Genomic DNA, 10,000 nt, shown 5'->3' on the forward strand with positions numbered 1-10,000 from the left:
ATGGTAGGCAGACTTGGGCAGCAGGTGGGTTGTTGGCGGGTGCTCTGGTGTGGTTTGATCTTGTAATACGTAATCTATTCTTCGGTACTTATATGACCTTATTGTGTTGCTAGTGCCGTAAAACTCTTACTAAAACAAACTTATATGACCTTATAGTGTTGCAAGTGCCGTAAAACTCTTACTAAAACAAACAAACTTATATGACCTTATTGTGTTGCAAGTGCCGTAAAACTCTTATTAAAACAAATAAACTTATATGACCGTTTTGTTTTACAAGTGCCGTAAAACTCTTGCTAAAACAAACAAACTTATGTGACCTTATTGTGTTGCAAGTGCCGTAAAACTCTTACTAAGACTACAACTACAACTTGGCCACCAGTACTGAGTGGCTGCACGGACGCTCATCTCTCCGTCTCCCGCCCAAAATCTTGGAGGCCTGGGGTGAGTGAGTCATACTTTGAGGCTGGGCGTGGGCGACCTTGACCTGAGAGAGAGCTCCTCATTGATTTGTGCCGGAAACCAGGCTTGTCCGGATTGTTTGCGCATGCGTTCTATGGCGGAGAAGTAGGGTATGGGAGAGAGAGGGTACAGGCCACAGGGCCAGGGCATGTTGGGAGTTTTTTTTCTTCTTTTCTTAAGTGGCTCATTTTAAAAATAATGTTTTTTTCTTGTTCTTTCTCATGGGAGGAATGGGAGGAGGGGACAGATTTGTGTGTATTTGAGGAGAGGAAAAGAGTTAGAAGTAAAAGGAGTGTCTTTGAGGAGGAAGAAGAGGAACGACAGATGGAGGAGATGGGAGTGGATAAGTGAGAGGGGGGGGGTTTGGGAGAGGGAGTGTGTTCGTGTGTGTGTGTGTGTGTGTGTGTGTATATGTATGTGATGTGTTTTTGTATGTGTGTATGTAAGTCATGTGTGTTTGTATTTCTGTGTGTGTACGCGCGCAAATTGTTCTCCAAATACATCTATGTTTGTGTGTGTTTGTGTACATATATTAATATGTTATATACGTACAGTGGTACATGTCAAGTGTACAATTGCAAGCACATTGCCACCACAGTGACATAATAATATAATATAGAGTGTGTTCAGTTAAGGTCCTGTATAAGAGAAGTTCCCGTGGGATGTTGTGGAGGGGGGGGGGGGATGGCTATTTAAAAAATCACCAGAGAAAAAAAACAAACAACTTTTGTGTAGATCTAGTGTTTTCATGCCCTCTTCGACAAAATTATATCTTTTATGGGGTGAGCTTCTGACCCTGTCTGTTTCAGCCAACCCTTGGCAAACAGGGAAATATTTCCTTGCAGACAAACCGAGGTACTAGATAAAGATATTCCACTGAGGAATAGAACTCGGGACCCCTAGTGTCTGTGGGCGATTGCAAAATGCCCAATCGTACTCTGTGGGCACCGGTATGCTTATTTATTGTTGTTGACCAAAAATTGCAATGTGGATTCAAAGCCAGCGCGCACAATTTAAACACTATTGGTCAAAAATAAAATGCCAAATCCTTAGTATTATAAATAATATAATCTAACGATAAATAAAAAAGAGAAAGAACTCTTTTAGAAATGTAGCCACTAAAAATGAAAAAGGCAACCAATACACAATAGTATTCCTCTCTACTGCCCATGAATGATGACTTCATTTATTCATTCAACTCTCTCGCGGTTCTCTATGAATACACAGAACGCGGTGATAACACCAAACTTTGTATACACGGAGAATTTTCAAAAGATAGCGTAATCTCCAAAACATCTCCCCGGTTGTGAAAACAAAATAACAGAATACTTACACGCTCACTGCACACACGTAAACTCTCCCGGCGAGCCTGTATCACATAAGAACGAAGTTGCAGAACGAAATAAGTTCGCCCCTCCTTGATCCGGCTACAGAAACAAGTGGGGAGATTGAAGAGCTGTGACCCAGACCAGGGCATCCAACTGAATGAGGCGTTCCGTCTGAAAAGAGAGCCGGGAAATAAAAAAGAAAATCAGAATTCACTCAAGCATTGAATCGTTCACCACTCAGCCTCCTAGCTAGCAGGGTGCAGGAGAAGGGGCTATCACAAAAATAATGTACACATCTGCATTCTGGGATGAGGCACGGTAAAGGCGCCTGATGCGAACCTATGTAGGTACAGTTTTCAATATTAATTAATGAGCGCATGTTGGAACTTGCTCTCCCACCCAGTAACATTGTGAGGAAGCGTGATGGAATCAGGCTCTCGTAAATTTTTGGTCATGTAGAGTTATTGGTATCACCTTAAAGCTTGTTCACTGGTCTTTATTTGGATGTAAAAAATATCAATTTATCTTGAATAGAAGTCGAGATATTTGTGAAAGAACGAGGTTGGGATCACTTGTTTTCTGAGGTAAAATTTGTGAGAAACTGGCCGCCAAAGATTAGTTATTTCCTTTGCTTAAGAGTTCATGGTAACTGAAAATTTACATTTTTTGGTGCCTTTAATCCACTTTTTTTCCAGAAAAATCCACACAGAAATGAGTTCTTTAATGGGCATGAAAGGTGTTGAGCCAAAAAAAAAAAAATTGATAAAAATTCACAAACCTGTGGAAAAATGCAAGCTTCTCCACTTTGATTATTTTGACGAGAGCCTGATTTCACCACGCTGCCTAGCATAATATCATGATTGATAAAGCTTATCTCGGTAAACAACAGCCATCCAGGCCCTTCCAGTGGCAAGGGATGACGTGTTTTGTCAGTTGACGTCGGTTACAAAGTGCAACGCTGACAGGTTATTAATCAGTAGCAAGCCCTTCTACGCCGTTGTAAAATTTGTTTATAGGTTTTTAAAAATAGAAATCGACAGAATTTATATAAAATATATGGAGAGCTTCTTCGGCGATGCCTTTAGTTTTAGTGTATGTTAGACTTTTAGGGCACTAGCAACACAGCCAGGTGATATAATTCTAAAACTAGAGGTGTTACAGAGTAAAGTATACTAACAAAAGAAGTAGAAGAAAATAGAATGAGCAGATGTGTGATAATAAATAAAAAGCCAACTACACCAGAGCACCCTCCAACCACCCTCTCGACTTTACCTGTAAGCGTCCACCTGGACTTAATGGGAAACAACATTCCATGGCCCAGCAAAGAGAAGGAGGCACTGATTAAAAAAGGACCTTTTTGTGGGTGACTGGCGGGCGCTCTGATGTAGTTTTCTCCTTCTTTCCTATCAAACATCCATCGTCATTATCTTTCCACCTTTTCTGTCTATGTCACCCTCTCGTAAAGCTTCTACGAGTAATCTCCAGCGCCCGTATGATCTAATTGTGTTGCCAAATGCCACAAAACGCTTACTAAAATATTGAAGAAAGAAACTACTCCTGCTTGAGAGTCAAACTCTGGACCTCGGTGCAATGGTGAATGGACTAACAGCTGTGCCACACACGCTCGCTCTGCTATCTGTGACGTCACATACAAAGGACATCTGGTTTTAAATTTTAATCAGCGCGCTCAAAAACAGGGATGCCAATAGATCAATAAGCAGTTTGGTCGTCCCAATGGTTGATGTTTTAAGAACACAAGTACATCAAGCACCGCGGTTGACATCTTGGGCGACGTAGTCCTCTAGTGAGTGATTTCGTCATTTCGGTGGGCGGTGGGGACCATTCCGGTAGTGCTTGGTGTCATTAAAATTTTAATTTTTGTTTGGTAAGTGTTTTACGGCGCTCGCAACTGCATAAAGTCATATGAGCGCGCGGGACACACCTAACATTTTCAGTTGGTAGGAAATTTTGAATTTTGCCGGGATGGCGGCCGAAGCCTACTCTCATCGATTTTGGACCACCAAGGGATCTTTAACATGCACAACCAGCACACGGGCCCTCCGAGATTTTTCGCCCTTGTCCGAGAAAGCTAGGTGTAGATCTTTCCAACGAAAAGATCAGACGTGTGGCTGAAAGACAGCAGTAAGAAGGAGCCAAGGAGTAGCAGTAAAAAGGCTGCAGAAAGAGTCAGAAGCCCAGAGGAGGGGGCAAATGAAGTGAGAGGCTGGGGTACAAAAATAGCAGAGGAAAGCAGACGACAGAACATTGCTAGAGAGAAGGAAAGGAGGTGAAAGGAGTCAATTTTAGAGAAGAAAATTTTTCGGTCTCTTCCCGGATTTGAACCCGGGCCCTTTGAATGAGAGGCCAACGCTTAAACCTCTAGGCCACGAGAGCTCCCTGGTGTCTTTTAATGCAGTGTTTGGTAAAACATGTAGATGGATGGTAGGAACATTTTAGTTATTTATTTCATGGCAAACATGGTCGCTGGTTACTTAAAGGTCGATCTGGACTTTATTTAGCTCTAAAAGTTTTGATGCACGGTGCATCAAGACATTTCAGGACTGTTTACGTTTCGCCGTTCAAACGTCCTTTTTGATTTTATTAGAGTTACACGGCGCTTGCAGCACATAAAGGTCATATAAATGCTAAAGGCTAGAGGTGTTACAAGAGATTAACAAACACAAACAGGAGGAAAGATAAGGACGATAGATGTTTGATAGGAAAGAAGGAGCAAACCAGACTATAGCGCCCGCTAAGTACCCGCAAATGTCCTTAAAGTTTGCAAGTTTTGCTTCCTTTGAAAAAGATGACATCAATACAAATTTATTTTTTTTTAAGTCGGAGATCAAAACGAAACATACACTATTTTACTTGTTTAAAACATTTATGTATCCCTTCAAAGAGATTAAGAAAAAAAATCCAATACCAAAGTTTATATTTGTTTATTCTCTCACCAGGGGCTGTATATCCGTCTGTCCACATGGCAAACGAGACAGAGCATAGATACCTCACCCCCTACCAATCAGGGCAGTGCTGCTGACTCAAGTGTCTTTAGGCCATTCCCAAAGAGAGGATATTATGTTATGCACAGTACAATTGTAAATTGGCTGATTTACTGTGCAGGAACAACATTAGGGGAACTGCTCCTCTTTCTTCCCTCATTATTACTAAAGTCATTTTTCGTTACTTCTTTTGTATGTTTGTCACTCTCTTGTAAACTGCTATTTCCGGGGTGCCTTGATAGTCTAAGAAGACTTTGTGCTGTTGAGGCTAGAGAAGTGAGCAGAGTAAGTCTGTTTCCCGGTTTGGACGTCTCTGTTAACATCCACCCCTTGGCGTTCATATGACCTTATGCAGTTGCGAGCGCCTTAAAACCTTACAAAGACTAAGCTAAAGATAATAGAAATGGTCATCGGTGTCTTCGAAGTGAGCAAAATCTATGATGTATCAAAGCGTCAATATGGGATACGTCTCATATCGCTTCACTTCCCCCTAGCCCCCCCCCCCCCCCCTTCCCCTCTTTAAAAAAAATAATGCATTCATTTTTCTATTAATTGTTTCATGTTTGGGTCTGTTGTGGCTTTGGTAGTCTAGTGGTTCGGCCGACAGACTCGTAGTCGTGACGTTTTTGGTTCCGGGGTTCGAGGCTCATATTGGTCCGACCTTGTGACCTTGAATAAAGCTGTTTATACGAATTTGCCCATTTGGCTGGGTCTTATCAGTGGCTCTCGCGGTCTAAAGGTTCATGCGTTTGTGTCTCATTCCATAAGTCCCGTTCCGAAACCTGTCAGCGAAGATTAGAGGTGTTACCAGAGAGTAACAAACACAAAAAGGACATTATAAGAATGATAGAATTTATGTAGGATAGGAAAGAAGGAGCAAACCACACCAGAGCACCCACCAACCACCCACACACAGTGTATGGAATTTAGCACAACAATAACGTCTTCAGAGGTGGAGACAGCTAGTGTCGTATTGAGAGTGCCGTAAAACCCCTAATAAACCAATAAGGAGGGCGCCGATCTTGGAGATACTGCCTCTTAAATAACTGCATATGTGACGCAACGTGGTGGAATCAGGCTCTCGTCAAAATAATCAAAGTGAAGAAACTTGCATTTCTCCGCTGGTTTGTGAATTGTTATCAAATTTTATTTTTTTGACTCAACCCCTTTCATGCCCATTAAAGAACTCATTTCTGTGCAGATTTTCTGAAAAACGTTTATTAATGGCACAAAAAATGTCAATTTTCAGTTACCACGGACTCTTAAGCAAAAGAAATAACTAATCTTTGGCGGCCATTTTCTCACTAATTTTACGTCTGAAACAGGTAACCCCCACCATCTTCTTTTGCAAATATCTCAACTTGTGCTCAAGATAAATGGATATATTTTTCATCCAAATAAAGACAAGTGAACACGCTTTAAGATGATACCAATAACTCTACATGCCCCGAATTTGACGAGAGCCTGATTCCACCACGCTGCCTCACATATTGTCGCAAGAAGCGTAAAGCCCTGGTTACACGCAACGGTAAATTGTGTCAGATTCGACGTGTGCGACAACTATCCGTTTTATCGAGCTGTGTAGTCTGTTTAGACGTTCCAACCTTTCGTCCTGTTTTCTTTCGACCCGGGAGATTCCTTGTCATTGACTTGACAGCAGATGTGCAACGCATCGGGTAACTTTGATGCACAACTTCACCCTTGACGATCAACTAAAAAATAAAATTGCTAAATTTTACGAATTGCCGCATCGAACCAGGTTCTCCCCGAACAGTTTTGGGGTTTTTTTTGAGACGCTGAATCCGAATATGAAATCAGTTTTTACCTGCGATATTTATTTTCAAAAATTTCGAGCCCTAGGTTTAATCCTGCTCGGCGGCAAATTTTATTGTGATTCTATGTCAAGGTTCGTCTCCTCTAAATCTGAACGTGATCGCACGAAAAATGTCAAGCAGTGCCTGATTTCTCGACGAGTCTCCTAGCCATCTCCCAAATGTCATAACTTTGTACAATTTTGAGGTTGCGCCTGACGATTTGTCTCATGACAGATTTATCATCCAATTTTTGTACAGAGTATTGTTGGGTGTAACCGGGGCCTTAGACCTGCACAAATCAGCCATGACGTAATGCTATCAGCAATGACGTCACGGCAACAGCTTCGGTCAAGGATCTCGAGGGATTGACGAGGAAGAAATAAGACCTGAATCAATTGTGAGACGTGCTGACAAAATGAGTTACCTCTCACAATCCACAAAAGGAGATATTAGCCCAGAATCAACACTAGGGCCAAATTTGTAGATTTTCTATTGATGTGAAGTAAAACATGCCTTATATTATAATTTCATACTTATAAATCGTAAAAAACTTCACCTATAAGCGTGATGTAGCGATTTCCATAGGGCTCAAATCCGAGAAGTAACTCATTTTGTCAGCACCCTTCACATATAACATCAGCTTGCAACAGTGACGTCGATATTTTAAAAAATTGGCAAGTGTTTTACGTCGTTAGCAACTGCATACGGTCATGATATGAGCGAGCCCGACTAGTTGGTAGAAAATATTGAATGTTGCCCGGGTGGCGGCTGAAGCCTATTCTTATCGATTTTGGACCATCAAGGGATCTTTTAGGTGCGCAACTTGCACTCTGGACCTCAATGAGTTTTCGCTCTTGTTCGAGAAGGCTATAGGTGTAGATCTTTCTTACCATAAGATCAGTGGTGTGGCTGAAAGACAGACATCGATATTGTTACCTTGACAGATTCCTATGTTCCATTATATAATTTTAAGTCTCCTTTACAACACTTACGGCTTCGTAGGAGGCCAGTTCTGTAAAAAATGTAACGTCAATCCCTGATAAAACAGAGCCAAATGAAAAAAAAAGATCATCGGACCTATCCTAGCCACAAATCCCTCTAACCCTCGATCTCACGACTACGAGTCCGGTTTCTGATATAAGGTGCCTATTAAGGGGTTCGGTTCCCGTTAGTTTCGATTCGGTTTTTGGTGGCTTCAGTGCTCACTATTTAATAGACCATCAATTGAACAAAACCGATCGTCAACTATTGTTGAAGGTCATCATCGGTTTTGTCGGGGTTTTTTCTCCCATAGAGGACGATCGTGGGTGGTTTGCGGGGGCTCTAGTGTGTTTTGTTCCTTCTTTCCTAGCAAACATCTATCGTCCTTATCTCCACTTCTTCTTTTTTACATCTGTTACTCTCTTGTAACACCTCTTATCTTCTGGCGCTCATATGACCTTATGCAGTTGCGAGCGCCGTGAAACCTCTACTAAAACTAAACTAAAGGGGGATGATCCGGCTATTTCCTAACGGCAAAACCAAACCCAACCGAATCCAACCGACAATGCAAATTATGTGTACCGCTTATAACCATCTTACTACCGATGCAACATGCGACATCTGTATGGAAGATTTGGTTGCTAAAAAAAGAAGGATGGAAGGATTTAATGTGTGGTTTGGGCGGGGGTGGGGAGGGGGGAGCGTCGATATGAGGCCTCTCCCATGTATATTGACATTTTGATACGTCCTAGATTGTATTGCCTTCAAACATACTGATTACGATTGTTGTGATCTGTGTTCGATCAATAACGCCAGGGGAGTTGATCCAATGCAGGATCGGAACAAAGACATTTCTTAAAAATGTCTGAACCTCACAATGGCTGTTTACTTAAAACGGCTTTTTGTCTGCTCTCGGGCTGCTTCTCTTCATTTTGAAAGTTTTAATCCAAGTTAAGAATGTATTTGCCCAACCCTTTGCAATCTACGTTGTCGGGGAAAGCAATAGAAAAGGAAAAATGATTCAAAACAAAAATTTAAGAAATATTCTTGACAAAGAACTATTGACTTTCTTTTTTCTCAAATGTGAGTCTTTTATGTGGAGTCCGGAGAGATTTTAATGATATTTCTTTTTTTTTTGCTCTCTGTCTGTCTGTCTCTCTCTCTCTCTCTCTGTCTCTCTCTGTCTGTCTCTCTCTCTCTCTCTCTCTCTCTCTCTCTCTCTCTCTCTCTCTCTCGTTCTATATATCTATCTATCTACCCCTCCCCCCGACCCCGAGCGTGCGCACACACACATACAAGCACATGCATAAACATACACCCACACATACACACATACTCACACATAACCCACAAATACACACTCACTACTCATGATCATACACAGATATACTCAAACTCACAAACACACACACGTAAACACACACACTACACATGCACATACACAGATACACACACACACGCGCACACACACACACACACACACACACACACACACACACACACACACACACACACATACACACTGAGTTATGTGGGTGTGGGTGTATGATTCTGCTTGTGTGTGTGTGTGTGTGTGTGTGTGTGTGTGTGTGTGTGTGTGTGTGTGTGTGTGTGTGTATGTGCGTATGTATGTGTATGTGTGCGAGAGAAAGAAAGAGAGAGATAAAGAAAGACAGACAGAGGGAGGCAAGAAGATAAAAAGACGAGAAAGACAGATATAAAGAGGGTAAAAAAGATAGATAAACAAAAAGACGGAGACAGAGAGAAAAAGAAACAGAATTCTTATCGTGCGTGTGTGTGTGTGTGTGTGTGTGTGTGTGTGTGTGTGTGTGTGTGTGTGTGTGTGTGTGTGTGTGTGTGTGTGTGTGTGTGAGTGTCTGTGTGTGTTTGTGTGTGTGTGTCTGTGTCTGTGTGTGTTTGTGTGAGCGTGTGCGTGTGTGTGTGTGAGGGAGAGGAGGGCAGGGAGGAAGGGGTAAATAGCGCACAATTCAATATTTTATAAATGACGTCTAGCGCCTTCAGCAAACCGTCAGTGTAGCAAGTCTGTGTACGTCGTACAATACCTAACCCTTCCGCCCCTTGCTCAAGTATAAATAAATAAATAAACAAATAAATAAATAATGAGATAGAAAAGTTGCTAACAAATCCTTCAACCATAAACGTGTTATCACGACAGTCGCAAAGTGCCAAAAGGAGCGTTATTGCATTGAAAAATACAACACGCGGCGACTCAAATGGGAATACAAAACGTTCGCGATTTATGAAAAGCGAAAGCGCAAAAGAAAAGGCACTACAAATAATGTGTTTAGTTTAAACTGTACAGTATTTAATTGTACAAAATAACCTGGCCCGTCCTTTTGTTCTCTGCTCTACTGCTTTGCGTAATCCCCGTTCCGTTTATGTGAGCGCAGACAAG

General features: G+C 41.8%; 1 protein-coding gene across 1 annotated transcript in view; it reads right to left on the reverse strand.

Moving 5' to 3' along the window:
- The window catches only part of LOC101857454 (glycoprotein-N-acetylgalactosamine 3-beta-galactosyltransferase 1), a gene marked incomplete at its 3' end in the record, with an annotated part of 38,248 nt that extends 36,260 nt beyond the window's left edge, over positions 1-1,988 (reverse strand). The window contains 1 exon segment of the mRNA XM_005089639.3: positions 1,793-1,988.
- Between the last annotated feature and the right edge of the window lie 8,012 nt (positions 1,989-10,000).

The sequence above is a fragment of the Aplysia californica genome, unplaced genomic scaffold (assembly GCF_000002075.1).
Source record: "Aplysia californica isolate F4 #8 unplaced genomic scaffold, AplCal3.0 scaffold00007, whole genome shotgun sequence".
Classification (NCBI taxonomy): Eukaryota; Metazoa; Mollusca; class Gastropoda; order Aplysiida; family Aplysiidae; genus Aplysia; species Aplysia californica.